The sequence below is a fragment of the Zalophus californianus genome, chromosome 10, assembly GCF_009762305.2.
Source record: "Zalophus californianus isolate mZalCal1 chromosome 10, mZalCal1.pri.v2, whole genome shotgun sequence".
NCBI classification, from domain to species: Eukaryota; Metazoa; Chordata; class Mammalia; order Carnivora; family Otariidae; genus Zalophus; species Zalophus californianus.
The window spans coordinates 91,658,083-91,675,587 of NC_045604.1; positions in this window are offsets into that span (position 1 = coordinate 91,658,083).

Below are 17,505 nucleotides of genomic sequence, written 5' to 3' on the forward strand. Positions count from 1 at the left end.
TAAACATTGGGGTGCATGTACCCCTTCGGATCCCTACATTTGTATCTTTGTGGTAAATACCCAGTAGTGCAAGAGCAGAATTGTATGGTAGCTCTATTTTCAACCGTTTGAGGAACCTCCATACTGTTTTGTTTTTTTTTTTAATTTTTTTATTATGTTAATCACCATATATTACATAATTTGTTTTGGTGTACTGTTCCATGATTCATTGTTTGTTCATAACACCCAGTGCTCCATGCAGAACGTGCCCTCCTCAATACCCAACACCAGGCTAACCCATCCCCCACCCTCGCCCCTCCAGAAACCTCAGTTTGTTTTTCAGAGTCCATCATCTCTCCTGGTTCGTCTCCCCCTCTGACTTACTCCCCTTCATTCTGCCTCTCCTGCTATCTTCTTCTTTTTCTTTTTTCTTAAAATATGTTGCGTTATTTGTTTCCGAAGTACAGATCTGTGATTCAACAGTCTTGCAAAATTCACAGCGCTCACCGTAGCACATATCTTCCCCAATGTCCATCACCCAGCCACCCCATCCCTCCCACCCCCGACCACTCCAGCAACCCTCAGTTTGTTCCTGAGATTAAGAATTCCTCATATCAGTGAGGTCATATGATACATGTCTTTCTCTGATTGACTTATTTCACTCAGCATAACACCCTCCAGTTCCATCCACGTCGTTGCAAATGGCAAGATCTCATTCCTTTTGATGGCTGCATAATATTCCATTGTGTATATATACCACTTCTTCTTTATCCATTCATCTGTCGATGGACATCTTGGCTCTTTCCACAGTTTGGCTATTGTGGACATTGCTGCTATAAACATTGGGGTGCACGTACCCCTTCGGGTCCCTACATTTGTATCTTTGGGGTAAATACCCAGTAGTGCAATTGCTGGATCAAAGGGTAGCTCTATTTTCAACTGTTTGAGGAACCTCCATACTGTTTTCCAGAGGGGTTGCACCACCTTGCATTCCCACCAACAGTGTAGGAGGGTTCCCCTTTCTCCACATCCCCGCCAACATCTATCGTTTCCTGACTTGTTAATTTTAGCCATTCTGACGGGTGTGAGGTGGTATCTCATTGAGGTTTTGATTTGGATTTCCCTGATGCCAAGCGATGTTGAGCACTTTTAATGTGCCTGTTGGCCATTTGGATGTCTTCTTTGGAGAAATGTCTGTTCATGTCTTCTGCCCATTTCTTGATTGGATTATTTGTTCTTTGGGTGTTGAGTTTGATAAGTTCTTTATAGATTTTGGATACTAGCCCTTTATCTGATAGGTCATTTGCAAATATTTTCTCCCATTCTGTCGGTTGTCTTTTGGTTTTGTGGACTGTTTCTTTTGCTGTGCAAAAGCTTTTTGTCTTGATGAAGTCCCAATAGTTCATTTTTGCCCTGGCTTCCTGTGCCTTTGGTGATGTTTCTAGGAAGAAGTTGCTGCGGCTGAGGTCGAAGAGGTTGCTACCTGTGTTCTCCTTTAGGATTTGGATGTACCCCTGTCTCACGTTTAGGTCTTTCAACCATTTGGAGTCTATTTTTGTGTGTGGTGTAAGGAAATGGTCCAGTTTCATTCTTCTGCATGTGGCTGTCCAATTTTCCCAACACCATTTGTTGAAGAGACTATCGTTTTTCCACTGGACATTCTTTCCTTCTTTGTCAAAGATGAGTTGACCATAGAGTTGGGGGTCCATTTCTGGGCTCTCGATTCTGTTCCATTGATCTATGTGTCTGTTTTTGTGCCAGTACCATACTGTCTTGATGATGACAGCTTTGTAATAGAGCTGGAAGTCCGGAATTGTGGTGCCGCCAGCTTTACTTTTCTTTTTCAATATTCCTCTGGCTATTCGGGGTCTCTTCTGGTTCCATACAAATTTTAGGATTATTTGTTCCATTTCTTTGAAAAAAGTGGATGGTATTTTGATGGGGATTGCATTGAATGTGTAGATTGCTCTAGGTAGCATTGACATCTTCACAATGTTGGTTCTTCCAATCCATGAGTATGGAAAGTTTTTCCATTTCTTTGTGTCTTCTTCAATTTCTTTCCTGAGTATTTTATAGTTTTCTGAGTACAGATCCTTTGCCTCTTTGGTTAAATTTATTCCTAGGTATCTTATGGTTTTGGGTGCAATTGTGAATGGGATCGACTCCTTGATTTGTCTCTCTTCTGTCTTGTTGTTGGTGTATAGGAATGCCACTGATTTCTGTGCATTGATTTTATAGCCTGCTACTTGACTGAATTCCTGTATGAGTTCTAGCAGTTTTGGGGTGGAGTCTTTTGGGTTTTCCACATACAGTATCCTATCATCTGCAAAGAGTGAGAGTTTGACTTCCTCTTTGCCGATTTGGATGCCTTTGATTTCTTTTTGTTGTCTGATTGCTGTGGCTAGGACTTCTAATACTATGTTGAATAGCAGTGGTGAGAGTGGACATCCCTGCCTCGTTCCTGACCTTAGAGGAAAAGCTCTCAGCTTTTCCCCATTGAGAATGATATTCGCTGTAGGTTTTTCATAGATGGCTTTATGATATTGAGGTGTGTACCCTCTATCCCTACACTCTGAAGAGTTTTGATCAAGAAAGGATGCTGTACTTTGTCAAATGCTTTTTCTGCATCTATTGAGAGGATCATATGATTCTTGTTCTTTCTTTTGTTAATGTATTGTATCACGTTGATTGATTTGTGGATGTTGAACCAGCCTTGCAGCCCAGGGATAAATCCCACTTGGTCGTGTTGAATAATCCTTTTAATGTACTGTTGGATCCTATTGGCTAGTATTTTGGTGAGAATTTTTGCATCCATGTTCATCAAGGATATTGGTCTGTAATTCTCCTTTTTGATGGGATCTTTGTCTGGTTTTGGGATCAAGGTAATGGTGGCCTCATAAAATGAATTTGGAAGTACTCCTTCCATTTCTATTTTTTGGAACAGTTTCAGGAGAATAGGTATTAATTCTTCTTTAAATGTCTGATAGAATTCCCCTGGGAAGCCATCTGGCACTGGGCTTTTGATTCTTGGGAGATTTTTGATGACTGCTTCAATTTCCTTAGTGGTTATAGGTCTGTTCAGGTTTTCTATTTCTTCCTGGTTCAGTTTTGGTAGTTGATACATCTCTAGGAATGCACCCATTTCTTCCAGGTTATCTAATTTGCTGGCATAGAGTTGCTCATAATATGTTCTTATGGTTTGTATTTCTTTGGTGTTGGTTGTGATCTCTCCTCTTTCATTCATGATTTTGTTGATTTGGGTCATTTCTCTTTTCTTTTTGATCAGTCTGGCCAGGGGTTTATCAATCTTGTTAATTCTTTCAAAGAACCAGCTCCTAGTTTCGTTGATCTGTTCTACTGTTCTTTTGGTTTCTATTTCATTGATTTCTGCTCTAATCATTATTATTTCTCCTCTCCTGCTGGGTTTAGGCTTTATTTGCTGTTCTTTCTCCAGCTCCTTTAGGTGTACGGTTAGATTCTGTATTTGAGACCTTTCTTGTTTCTTGAGAAAGGCTTGTATTGCTATATACTTTCCTCTCAGGACTGCCTTTACTGTATCCAAAAGATTTTGGACAGTTGTGTTTTCATTTTCATTGGTTTCCATGAATTTTTTTAATTCTTCTTTAATTTCCTGGTTGACCCATTCATTCTTTAGTAGGATGCTCTTTAGCCTCCATGTATTTGAGTTCTTTCCGACTTTCCTCTTGTGGTTGAGTTCTAGTTTCAAAGCATTGTGGTCTGAAAATATGCAGGGAATGATCCCAATTTTTTGGTACCGGTTGAGACCTGATTTGTGACCTAGGATGTGATCAATTCTGGAGAATGTTCCATGGGCACTAGGGAAGAATGTGTATTCCGTTGCTTTGGGATGGAATGTTCTGAATATGTCTGTGAAGTCCATTTGGTCCAGTGTGTCATTGAAAGTCTTTATTTCCTTGTTGATCTTTTGCTTGGAGGATCTGTCCATTTCAGTCAGGGGGGTGTTAAAGTCCCCCACTATTATTGTATTGTTGTTAATGTGTTTCTTTGCTTTTGTTATTAATTGCCTTATATAATTGGCTGCTCCCATGTTCGGGGCATAGATATTTACAATTGTTAGATCTTCTTGTTGGATAGACACTTTCAGTAGGATATAGTGTCCTTCCTCATCTCTTATTACAGTCTTTGTTTTAAAATCTAGTTTGTCTGATATAAGGATTGCCACCCCAGCTTTCTTTTGGTGTCCATTAGCATGGTAAATGGTTTTCCACCCCCTCACTTTCAATCTGGGGGTGTCTTTGGGTCTAAAATGAGTCTCTTGCAGACAGCATATTGATGAGTCTTGTTTTTTAATCCAATCTGATAGCCTGTGTCTTTTGATTGGGGCATTTAGCCCATTTACATTCAGGGTAACTATTGAAAGGTATGAATTTAGTGCCATTGTATTGCCTGTAAGGTGACTGTTACTGTATGTTGTCTGTGTTCCTTTCTGATCTTTGCTGCTCTTAGGCTCTCTCTTTGCTTAGAGGACCCCTTTCAATATTTCTTGGAGGGCTGGTTTCATGTTTGCAAATTCCTTTAGTTTTTGTTTGTTCTGGAAGCTTTTTATCTCTCCTTCTATTTTCAATGATAGCCTAGCTGGATATAGTATTCTTGGCTGCATATTTTTCTCGTTTAGTGCTCTGAAGATATCTTGCCAGTCCTTTCTGGCCTGCCAGGTCTCTGTGGATAGGTCTGTTGCCAATCTAATATTTTTACCATTGTAGGTTACATATCTCTTCTCCTGAGCTGCTTTCAGGATTTTCTCTTTGTCTCTGAGACTCGTAAGTTTTACTATTAGATATCGGGGTGTTGACCTATTATTATTGATTTTGAGAGGGGTTCTCTGTGCCTCCTGGATTTTGATGCCTGTTTCCTTCCTCACATTAGGGAAGTTCTCTGTTATTATTTGCTCCAATATACCTTCTGCCCTTCTCTCTCTTTCTTCTTCTTCTGGGATCCCAATTATTCTAATGTTGTTTCATCTTATCGAATCACTTATCTCTCGAATTCTGCCCTCGTGATCCTGTAGTTGTTTCTCCCTCTTTTTCTCAGCCTCTTTACTTTCCATCATTTGGTCTTCTATATCACTGATTCTCTTTTCTGCCTCATTTATCCTAGCATTTAGTGCCCCCATTTTTGATTGCACCTCATCAATAGCCTTTTTGATTTCGACTTGGTTAGATTTTAGTTCTTTTATTTCTCCAGAAAGCGTTTCTCTAATAACTTCCACGCTTTTTTCAAGCCCAGCTAGTATCTTTAAAGTCATAATTCTGAACTCTAGGTCCGACATCGTACTAATGTCTGTATTGAGTAGGTCCCTGGCTGACGGTACTACCTCTTGTTCTTTCTGCTGAGGTGATTTTTTTCGTCTTGTCATTTTGTCCAGAGGAGAATAGATGAATGAGAGAACAAAATGCTAACAGCTTTACAATGTCCCCAGCAAATATACTGTATACAAATCAGAAAAGACCTGAAACCAGGGGAAAAGAAAGGGAAAGAAAGAAAAAAGAAAGAGAAAAAAAAAAAGAAAAGATAAAAACAAAAACAGAACAATACAAAAAAAGCAGAATGTGATCAAATATGATCAGGTTATTGCATAGATCAGTGCCACACACTAGATTTTGGGCGTATTTTGGTCTGTTAGAAAAAAGTGCCTCCTAAAATTTTAAAGGAAGAAAGACATATATGTACAAAATAAGGGTTGATACAATGAAGGGATAGAAGATGACTGTAAAGATGAAAATTATAAAAGATTTCATAAAAGGACTTGATAAGATAAGAAGTTGTTTGAAAAAAGAAAGAAGATTTAAAAAAAATAAATAAAAAAGGGAGAGAATGTGATCAGGCAGGAGACTAGAACAGAGCCATACACTAGTGATTTAGGGTATATTTTTATCTGTTAGAAGAAACTGTATCTCAAAATTTTAAAGAGAGAACAACTTATATATATATGCCAAAAATAAGGGTAACTACTATGAAGGGATAAAATATGACTCTAAAAATGAAAAATAAAAATTTTTTTTTTAAAAAAAAGAGATTGATAAGATGTTGGTTGAAAAAGGGAAAAAGAAAAAGAAAAAAAAACAGTTAACAAAAATTAACTTTGGTGAACTAATGAATCATAGTAAAAAAAAGCCATGAATTCTATGTGCAGTATTCCCCTAGCGCTGGAGTTCTCCCGTTCTCCTTGATCGGTAAACTTGGTCTTGGCTTGCTGGCTGTTCGTGCTGATCTTCTGGGGGAGGGGCCTGTTGCTGTGGTTTCCAAATGTCTTTGCCGGAGGCTGAATTAGCCCGCCCTTGTCGGTCCGGGCTAAGCAAGCTGCTCGGGTTTGATCTCAGGAGCTTTTGTTCCCTGCAAGCTCTCCGTACAGCCTTGGAGGACCAGGGCAAAAATGGTGGCCTCCCAATCTCCACCCGGAGGAGCTGAGAACTCGGGGCCCCGCTCCTCAGTGCGCCCCCAGAGAAAAGCAGTCACTCCCTTGTCCCTGGTCTCCGGCCGCACTCCGTGCTCACCCGGCCTGTGACCGAGCGTTTGTATCTCTGGCACCCGACCCCGTGTGGAGTCTCCAAACCCAGCAGATCCCTGTGGTGCGTTCCCGCACCGCTCCTCCCCGGGAAGGAAGGGGAGTCTCCCCGGATCTGCCGCCTGTTGGGTCCCTGCTGCAGGAGCAGTGGCCCGACTGGGCTGCGGATCACAGTTTATGGCAACCCCAAGCTGAGAGCCCGCGCCTCAGCTCCGTCTCTGCAGCTGGCTTCCCCGCTCCGATACCTGGGAGCTCTGGTGCACTCAGGCTGCCCCGGTCTTTCTGTGACCCCAAGGGTCCTGAGACCCCACTGTCCCGCGAGGGTTCCACCCCCGCTTAGCCACTGCAGCGACGTCCCTCAGCGGAGCCGACTTCTAAAAGGTCCGATTTTGTGCTTCGCGGCTCTAGCACTTGCCAGAAGCGGTCGGTGGAGGCCCCTCCCCCACCGTCTATCCTCCCGAATATCGCCTCGGATTCACTTCTCCACACGTCCTACCTTCCAGTAAGTGGTCGCTTCTCTGTTCAGAGAGTTGTTGCTACTCTCCTCTTTGATCTCCTGTTGAGTTCGTAGGTGTTCAGAAAGGTTTGATCCCTATTCAGCTGAATTCCTGAGAACAGACGAAATCTAGGTCTCCTACTCCTCCACCATCTTGCTCCGCCCCCCTCCATACTGTTTTCCAAAGTGGTTGCACCAGCTTGCATTCCCACCAACACTGTAGGAGGGTTCCCCTTCCTCGGCATCCCCGCCAACATCTGTCGTTCCCTGACTTGTTAATTTTAGCCATTCTGACTGGTGTGAGGTGGTATCTCATTGAGGTTTTGATTTGGATTTCCCTGATGCCGAGTGATGTTGAGCACTTTTTCCTGTGTCTGTTGGCCATTTGGATGTCTTCTTTGGAAAAATGTCTGTTCATGTCTTCTGCCCATTTCTTGATTGGATTATTTGTTCTTTGGGTGTTGAGTTTGATAAGTTCTTTATAGATTTTGGATACTAGTCCTTTATCTGATATGTCATTTGCAAATATCTTCTTCCATTCTATCGGTTGTCTTTTGGTTTTGTGGACTGTTTCTGTTGCTGTGCAAAAGCTTTTTATCTTGATGAAGTCCCAATAGTTCATTTTTGCCCTGGCTTCCCTTGCCTTTGGTGATGTTTCTAAGAAGAAGTTGCTGTGGCTGAGGTCGAAGAGGTTGCTACCTGTGTTCTCCTTTAGGATTTTGATGTACCCCTGTCTCACGTTTAGGTCTTTCAACCATCTGGAGTCTATTTTTGTGTGTGGTGTAAGGAAATGGTCCAGTTTCATTCTTCTGCATGTGGCTGTCTAATTTTCCCAACACCATTTGTGGAAGAGACTGTCTTTTTGCCATTGGACATTCTTTCCTGCTTTGTCAAAGATGAGTTGACCATTGAGTTGAGGGTCCATCTCTGGGCTCTCGATTCTGTTCCATTGGTCTATGTGTCTGGTTTTGTGCCAGTACCATACTGTCTTGATGATGACAGCTTTGTAATAGAGCTGGAAGTCCGGAATTGTGATGCCGCCAGCTTTGCTTTTCTTTTTCAACATTCCTCTGGCTATGCGGGGTCTCTTCTGGTTCCATACAAATTTTAGGATTATTTGTTTCATTTCTTTGAAAAAAGTGGATGGTATTTTGATGGGGATTGCATTGAATGTGTAGATTGCTCTAGGTAGCATTGACATCTTCCCAATGTTTGTTCTTCCAATCCATGAGCATGGAAAGTTTTTCCATTTCTTTGTGTCTTCTTCAATTTCTTTCCTGAGTATTTTATAGTTTTCTGAGTACAGATCCTTTGCCTCTTTGGTTAAATTTATTCCTCGGTATCTTACGGTTTTGGGTGCAGTTGTAAATGGGATCGACTTCTTGATTTGTCTGTCTTCTGTCTTGTTGTTGGTGTATAGGAATGCCACTGATTTCTGTGCATTGATTTTTATCCTGCTACTTTCCTGAATTCCGGAATGAGTTCTAAGAGTTTTGGGGGTGGAGTCTTTTGGGTTTTCCACATACAGTATCATATCATCGGCAAAGAGTGAGAATTTGACTTCCTCTTTGTCGATTTGGATGCCTTTGATTTCTTTTTGTTGTCTGATTGCTGTGGCTAGGACTTCTAATACTATGTTGAATAGCAGTGGTGATAGTGGACATCCCTGCTGTGTTCCTGACCTTAGCTTTTCCCCATTGAGAATGATATTCGCTGTAGGTTTTTCATAGATGGTTTTTATGATATTGAGGTATGTACCCTCTATCCCTATGCTCTGAAGAGTTTTGATCAAGAAAGAATGCTGTACTTTGTCAAATGCTTTTCTGCATCTATTGAGAGGATCGTATGATTCTTGTTCTTTCTTTTGTTAATGTATTGTATCACGTTGATTGATTTGCAGATGTTGAACCAGCCTTGCAGCCCAGGGATAAATCTCACTTTGTAATGGTGAATAATCCTCTTAATGTACTGTTGGATCCCTTTGGCGAGTATTTTGGTGAGAATTTTTGCATCATGTTCATCGAGGATATTGGTCTGTAATTCCCCTTTTTGATGGGGTCTTTGTCTGGCTTTGGGATCAAGGTAATGGTGGCCTCATAAAATGAGTTTGGAAGTTCTCCTTCCATTTGTATTTTTTGGAACAATTTCAGGAGAATAGGTATTAATTCTTCTTTAAACGTTTGGTAGAATTCCCCTGGGAAGGCATTTGGCCCTGGGCTTTTGTTTTTTGGGAGATTTTTGATGACTGCTTCAATTTCCTTAGTGGTTATAGGTCTGTTCAGGTTTTCTATTTCTTCCTGGTTCAGTTTTGGTAGTTGATACATCTCTAGGAATGCACCCATTTCTTCCAGGTTATCTAATTTGCTGGCATAGAGTTGCTCATAATATGTTCTTATACTTGTTTGTATTTCTTGGGTGTTGGTTGTGATCTCTCCTCTTTCATTCATGATTTGTTGATTTGGGTCATTTCTCTGTTCTTTTCGATAAGTCTGGCCAGGGGTTTATCAATCTTGTTAATTCTTTCAAAGAACCAGCTCCTAGTTCTGTTGATCCATTCTACTGTTCTTTGGGTTTCTATTTCATTCATTTCTGCTCTGATCTTTATTATTTCTCTTCCTCTGCTGGGTTTAGGCTTTATTTGCTGTTTTTTTCTCTAGCTCCTTTAGGTGTAGGGTTAGGTTGTGTATTTGAGACCTTTCTTGTTTCTTGAGAAAGGCTTGTATCGCTATTCACTTTCCTCTTAGGACTGACTTTGCTGTATCCCAAAGATTTTGGACAGTTGTGTTTTCATTTTCATTGGTTTCCATGAATTTTTTTAATTCTTCTTTAATTTCCTGATTGACCCATTCATTCTTTAGTAGGATGTTCTTTAGCCTCTATGTATTTGAGTTCTTTCTGACTTTCCTCTTGTGATTGAGTTGTAGTTTTAAAGCAATATGGTCTGAAAATATGCAGGGAATAATCCCAATCTTTTGGTAGCAGTTGAGACCTGATTTGTGACCTAGGATGTGATCAATTCTGGAGAATGTCCCATGGGCACTAGAGAAGAATATGTATTCCGTTGCTTTGGGATGGAATGTTCTGAATATGTCTGTGAAGTCCATTTGGTCCAGTGTGTCATTTAAAGTCTTTATTTCCTTGTTGATCTTTTGCTTAGAGGATCTGTCCATTTCAGTCAGGGGGGTGTTAAAGTCCCCCACTATTATTGTATTGTTGTCAATGTATTTCTTTGCTTTTGTTATTAATTGCCTTATATAATTGGCTGCTCCCATGTTTGGGGCATAGATATTTACAATTGTTAGATCTTCTTGTTGGATAGACCCTTTCAGTAGGATATAGTGTCCTTCTTCATCTCTTATTACAGTCTTTGTTTTAAAATCTAATTTGTTTGATATGAGGATTGCCAGCCGAGCTTTCTTTTGATGTCCATTTCCACCCCCTCACTTTCAATCTGGGGGTGTCTTTAGGTCTAAAATGAGTCTCTTGCAGGTAGCATATTTATGGGTCTTGTTTTTTAATCCAATCTGATAGCCTGTGTCTTTTGATTGGGGCACTTAGCCCATTTACATTCAGGGTAACTATTGAAAGGTATGAATTTAGTGCCATTGTATTGCCTGTAAGGTGACTGTTACTGTATATTGTCTGTGTTCCTTTCTGATCCATGCTGCTTTTAGGCTCTCTCTTTGCTTAGAGAACCCCTTTCAATATTTCCTGGAGGGCTGGTTTTGTGTTTGCAAATTCCTTTAGTTTTTGTTTGTCCTGGTACCTTTTTATCTCTCCTTCAACTTTCAATGAGAACCTAGCTGGATATAGTATTCTTGGCTGCATATTTTTCTCATTTAGTGCTCTGAAGATCTCATTCCCGTCCTTTCTGGCCTGCCAGATCTCTGTGGATAGATCTTTTGCCAATCTAATATTTCTACCATTGTAGGTTACATATCTCTTCTCCCGAGCTGCTTTCAGGATTTTCTCTTTGTCTCTGAGACTCGTAAGCTTTAATATTAGATGTCGGGGTGTTGACCTATTTTTATTGATTTTGAAAGGGGTTTTCTGTGCCTCCTGGATTTTGATGCCTGTTTCTTTCCTCACATTAGGGAAGTTCTCTGCTATAATTTGCTCCAATATACCTTCTGCCCCTCTCTCTCTTTTTTCTTCTTCTGGGATCCCAATTACTCTAACGTTGTTTCGTCTTATCGTATCACTTGTCTCTCGAATTCTGCCCTCGTGATCCTGTAGTTGTTTCTCTCTCTTTTTCTCAGCCTCTTTATTTTCCATCATTTGGTCTTCTATATCGCTGATTCTCTCTTCTGTCTCATTTTTTCCTAGCAGTTAGTGCCCCCATTTTTGATTGCACCTCATTAATAGCCTTTTCGATTTCGACTTGGTTAGATTTTAGTTCTTTTATTTCTCCAGAAAGGGTTTCTCTAATAACTTCCACGCTTTTTTCAAGGCCAGCTAGTATCTTTAAATCATGATCCTGAACTCTAGGTCCGACATCGTACTAATGTCCGTATTGAGTAGGTCCCTGGCTGACGGTACTACCTCTTGTTCTTTTTGCTGAGGTGATTTTTTTCGTCCTGTCATTTTGTCCAGAGGAGAATAGATGAATGAGAGAACAAAATGCTTTCAGGTTAACAACGTCCCCAGAAAATGTACTCTACACAAATCAGAAAAGACCTGAGACCAGGGGAAATGAAAAGGAAAGAAATAAAAAAGAAAGAGAAAAAAAAAACACAGAAAAAACCCAAAAAGAAAAAGATAAAAAAAAAAACAGAACAATACAAAAAAAAACCAGAATATGATCATATATGATCAGGGTAGTGCATAGATCAGTGGCACACACTAGATTTTGGGCGTATTTTGGTCTGTTAGAAGAAAGTGCCTCCTAAAATTTTAAAGGAAGAAAGAATTTATATGTACAAAATAAGGGTTGTTACAATGAAGGGATGGAAAATGACTGTAAGGATGAAAAGTATAAAAGATTTTATAAGAGGAATTGATATGATAACAAGTTGTTTGTAAAAAGAAAGAAGAAGATTTTTAAAAAAATGGAAAAATAAAGGGAGAGAATGTGATCAGGCAGGAGACTAGAACAAAGCCATACACTAGTGATTTAGGGTATATTTTGATCCATTAGAAGAAAGTGTATCTCAAAATTTTAAAGAGAGAACAACTTTTATATATATATATATGTGTGTGTGTGTGTGTGTGTGTGTGTGTGTGTGTGTGTATATGCCAAAAATAAGGGTAACTACTATGAAGGGAGAAAATATGACTCTAAAAATGAAAAATAAGAAATGTTTTTTAAAAAAAGAGATTGATAAGATGTTGGTTGAAAAAGGGAAAAAGAAAAATTAAAAAAAGAACAGTTAAAAAAATTAACTTTGAAAAACTAATGAATCATGGTAAAAAAAAAAAAAGCCATGAATTCTATGTGCAATATTTCCCTAGTGCTGGAGTTCTCCTGTTCTCCTTGATCGGTAAATTTGGTCTTGGCTTGCTGATTGTTCGTGCTGATCTTCTGGGGGAGGGGCCTGTTGCCATGGTTCCCAAATGTCTTTGCGGGAGGCGGAATTGCCCCGACCTTGTCGTTCTGGGTTAAGCAAGCTGCTCGAGTGTGCTCTCAGGAGCTCTTGTTCCCTGCAAACTCTGGTACAACTTTGGAGGACCAGGGTGAAAATGGTGGCTTCCCAATCTCCATGCGGAGGAGCTGAGAACTCGGGGCTCCGCTCCTCAGTTCGCCCCCAGAGAAAAGCAGTCACTCCCGTCTCCCTGGTCTCTGGCCACACTCCGTGCTCACCCGGGCTAGGACACTAATTTCATCACAGGAGCTCCTCTCTCATGACCTGATCTAAAGCTAATTACCTTTCCAAGGCCCCACCTCCAAATGCCATCACATTGGGAGTTATGGCTTCAACATATAGAGTTGGGGGGGGGACACAAACATTCAGTCCATCTGTTCTTACCATTCCCTCTGCATGGCGTGCTCCTCCTCAGATAGCTTTTTGTGGACTTCTCTCCTCCTTTTAACCATATCTCACCCTCTTGGGTAGGACATACACTGACCACCATCTTTAACTCTGTAAACTGCACCACCCACTTCTCCATCTTCCCCGATTCCCTTACTTGGTTCTACTTTTTCTTTTTTTCTATCAGCTTAGAATTTATCTATTATGTTAATTATTTATTATATGTTTCCCCTATTATAATATAGGATCTAGAAAAGCAAGGATCTTTGTTTTATTCCCTGATGCATCCCAAGTGCACAGGTCAATGTCTGGCACATAAATTGTGCACATAATATGTGCACAATAAATATATATTGAAAGAATCCACCTATCCATGTCTAAATGAATCACTGGAAAACGAAATAGAATTACCCTGATAGGTGTAGTCAAGTAATTCTCAAAGTATAGCTCCCACACCAGCAGCTTTACCATTACCTTGGAACTGGTGAGAAATATACATTCTTGTGTCCCACTCCAGACCTACTGGATCAGAACATCTGGGTTTGAGGCCCAACAATTTGTGTGTGTGTATGTTTAAGATGTATGCTATGTATGTTTGTATTTATTTATTTATTTTAGAGGCTGGGAGCAGAGGGAGAGAGAATCTCAAGCAGACTCCGTGCTGAGTGTGGAGCCTGACTTGGGACTTGATCCCAGGAGCCCGAGATCATGACCTGAGCCAAAACCAAGAGTCAGTGGCTGAACTGACTGTGCCACCCAGGCGCCCCCAACTGTTTATGTTATAACAAGCTATTTGTGCTGATTCTGATTTAGATTCAAATTTCAAAACCACTAGTTTTCTTTTTTTTAATTAATTAATTTATTTTTTAAAGATTTTATCCATTTGAGACACAGAAAGAGAGAGACAGCATGAGCAGGGGGAGAGGGAGAGGGAGAAGCAGGCTTCCCACTGAGCAGGGAGCCTGATGCGGGGCTCGATCCCAGGACCCCGGGATCATGATCTGAGCCAAAGGCAGACGCTCAATGGACTGAGCCACCCAGGCACCCCAAAACCACTGGTTTTCAGAACCACCAACCCCTAACAGCTATCTGAACCATATCAGGGGCAGGTGGGTAGGCAACAACAATGTGTGCCACAGGCCTTTCCATGTTTTTAAATTTGTAGCTAATAAGTAGGTTCTTGAAAAATGAAAAAGTCATGCTGTGTGAAATACAGCCGGACTGCAAAGGAACACCTTCAGGGTTGTGGCGGTGGGGAGAAATCTTGCTTTGCCGTGGGAGGGCGGCTGGTGCTAATACTGGCCTATGCTTCTCTCTCCTCCTTCCCCAGCGTGTCCTGTGCTACAGGAGGCCTAACTTCTGTCCCTCCCTCTTGGAGAGAGGGGCCACTGTGGCCCTGAGTCAGTCACTTCATATCTCTGTGCCCATGTTCTCATATGTTAAATGGAAGGGTTGGGTTAGGTGATCTTCCAAGTTTCTTTGCATTAGTCATAGATTGTACCTTTTTATTACTTGGCAGGGGGGCAACTTGGAGGGGGACACATAAGAAAACACCCCATTTTATTATTAATTAATTAATTAATTAATTTTTAGATTTTATTTATTTGAGAGAAAGAGACAGAGATAGTGAGAGAGAGCACAAGTGGGGAGGAGAGGGAGAAGCAGGCTCCCCACTAAGCAAGGAGCCTGATGTGAGGCTCGATCCCAGGACCCTGGGAGCCATGACCTGAGCCGAAGGCAGACGCTTAACTGACTAAGCCACCCAGGCGCCAGAAAACACCCCATTTTAACTCAACTCCAGATTTAATTGGAGACAGGAGGATACCACCCAGGCTCTCTTTTGGAATCAAGCTAGGTTATTATTAATTTGTTTAAATATTTTTTTGCTAATACAACAACTATTTCTTGAAATCCCACCTTGTCACTCATTTTGCTTTTTGAAGTCACTAGAAAGCAAAGAAACAGTCCCCTTTCCTGAAGGACACCTAGTCTAGTAGAAAACACACGAGTAAACCAACGTGCGGTAAGGGAGTAAAATACTAGCAGAAGGGACAAGGCAAGCATGAACTGTCCTTGTATTACCAGCACTTAAAGGCAGAGAAGAGTCTATCATTCAAATGTTATTTACTAAGGAGTATCAATAATCATATAAAGGCTTGACATTTAAACAAAGTTAGAGAAAATTCAGTGAAGGCAGAAAAGTGTTACACTTGCTTCTAAAATCAGAATGACTTTGAGTGGTGTAGTAATTGACTTTCCTATTACTCTTTTTGCTCTTTCTGTTGCCCCAATTAATTTATTTAAAAGGTGTCTGCTATTTTCCTTATTCTCTTAATAGGAACAGAGTAATGTTGGTACATGGACTTTAGTTCAATTGACAACCTCAGTCACCATGGTGGTGTGTTCACCATGGAAAATTCTAAGGGCAGGAGGCTCAGAACAGGACAGCATCAGGCATATGTCTCTCTTGTTCTCCACGTACAATGTTAGCAGAGTGTAAGTTTAGGGGAGATCCACAGAAGGTTGTCAGGCTGCATCCTGAGGCATGGCAAATTACACATGATTATCACATTTGTAAAAAGATTTTATGTATTTATTTGAGAGAGCGAGAGAGAGCCTGAGAGAGACAGAGAGAGAGAGAGAGAGCAAAAGAAAGCACGTGCTGGGGGGAAGGGCAGAGGGAGAGGGACAAGCAGATTCCTGGGTGAGCAGGGAGCCCAATGTGGGGCTCAATCCCAGGACCCTGGGATCATGACCTGAGCCAAAGGCAGACACTTAACTGAGCTACCCAGGCACCCCTGATTATCACATTTTAAAGTATACTTTGATGAAACAGGTATTTTTCTTGCTCTAAATTATCCAGGGATACCAAGAAGCCATAGCTACCAAGAAAAAGAGTAGTGGGTATAATTCTAATTTATGCTAATTAATCACTCATTAATCCTCCTTATTTTAGGTATTTTTGGTGTGTCAGAAAATTCATAGACATTATTTTAACTGTATTAAAGTTGTACAACTAAGTAAAATACCTAGTTCATTTGATTTGAGATGACAGTATATCAGTTTGTTCTGGTAGCATTCACGATGAGAAAAAATCTGACTGCCTCTATGGAATATCTTACTCTCCACCCCCTTAGAATAAGATTCTCATTCCTTTGTGAAAATTTCTCCCATGATTCTGACTCTGGCTTATGCAAAGCTGGTCTGGTGGGAGGCTCTGGGGAGTCGGGTCAGCAGGCTGGTGTTTCTCAGGTGACTGAAGTTGGAAGAACTGCCTGGGAATATACAGGATGTTACCTCTTCCCATTTTGGTCTATTGTCTGAACCCACTGGAAGCCTTTCTTTACTCTTTCTCTCTTCCTCTTTACAATTCTGTGTAATCTGAATTGCACCAGGATCTAGACAGATTTTGTAACAAAATATCCTGTGCCATTTCTCCATGGCAGAAAGAAGTGTGTTCTGGAAAAAATTTTGACATGCACATGCAAATGCCTGCACACACACACACACACACACATACCCCTCCCAAGGAACATTCCTTACAAATGTGCATGCACTTGTTTGTCCTTATTGATCATGTGCACAACGTTTAATCAACATTCTGTCAGTGACAGGCAAGGCATTGATGGCATCACCAAGGGACAGAAAGTAAGTTCACATCACTTAGTAATTCCTTCCGAAGAATCGGGCTGCAGTAACCATGAAGCAGTTTATTAACACAGCAAATCTGAGAATACATTTTGAGTTCCAATTGTAATGATATTTTGTCTAGATGACATTGATTTTGTTTCACCATGCTGCTTCTGTAAATGGAAGGGAAACAAAATTATGATTCAGATTACTTACATTAATGAAAAATCATTTCATTCCTTTTTATTACTTGGACTGGCACCTGAGGAGGAGCTCTGTCAAGAGAGGAAGGTAAATCTGCATTAGCCATCTGTCAAGTGCTTAAAATTATAAAGTCATGGGGGGTAAAATTGAATATTACTCACCATGCAGGACCTACTTTTTAAAAATTTTTTTATTAACATATACTGTACTATTTGTTTCAGAGGTACAGGTCTGTGATTCATCAGTCTTACACAATGCTCACCATAGCACATACCCTCCCCAGTGTCCATCACCCAGCCACCGCATCCCTCCCACTCCCTCCACTCCAGCAACCCTCAGTTTGTTTCCTGAGATTAAGAGTTTGTCTCCCTCTCTGGTTTCTGTGTGTTTCTTTTTTCCCTCCCTTCCCCTATAATCCTCTGTCTTGTTTCTTGTTTCTCAAATTCCTCATATCAGTGAGATCAGATGATACTTACCTTTCTCTGATTGACTTATTTCACTTAGCATAATATCCTCTAGTTCCATTCATGTCACTGCAAATGGCAAGATTTCATTTTTTTTTTTTTTTTTTTTGTTGGCTGCTGGACCTACTTTAGCTGAGATAAATAACAGATTTTTAAACATGGAGAAGAACTGTGAATGTCTTATTGAAAGGGCTTTTGGAAGACTTATAGTTATAG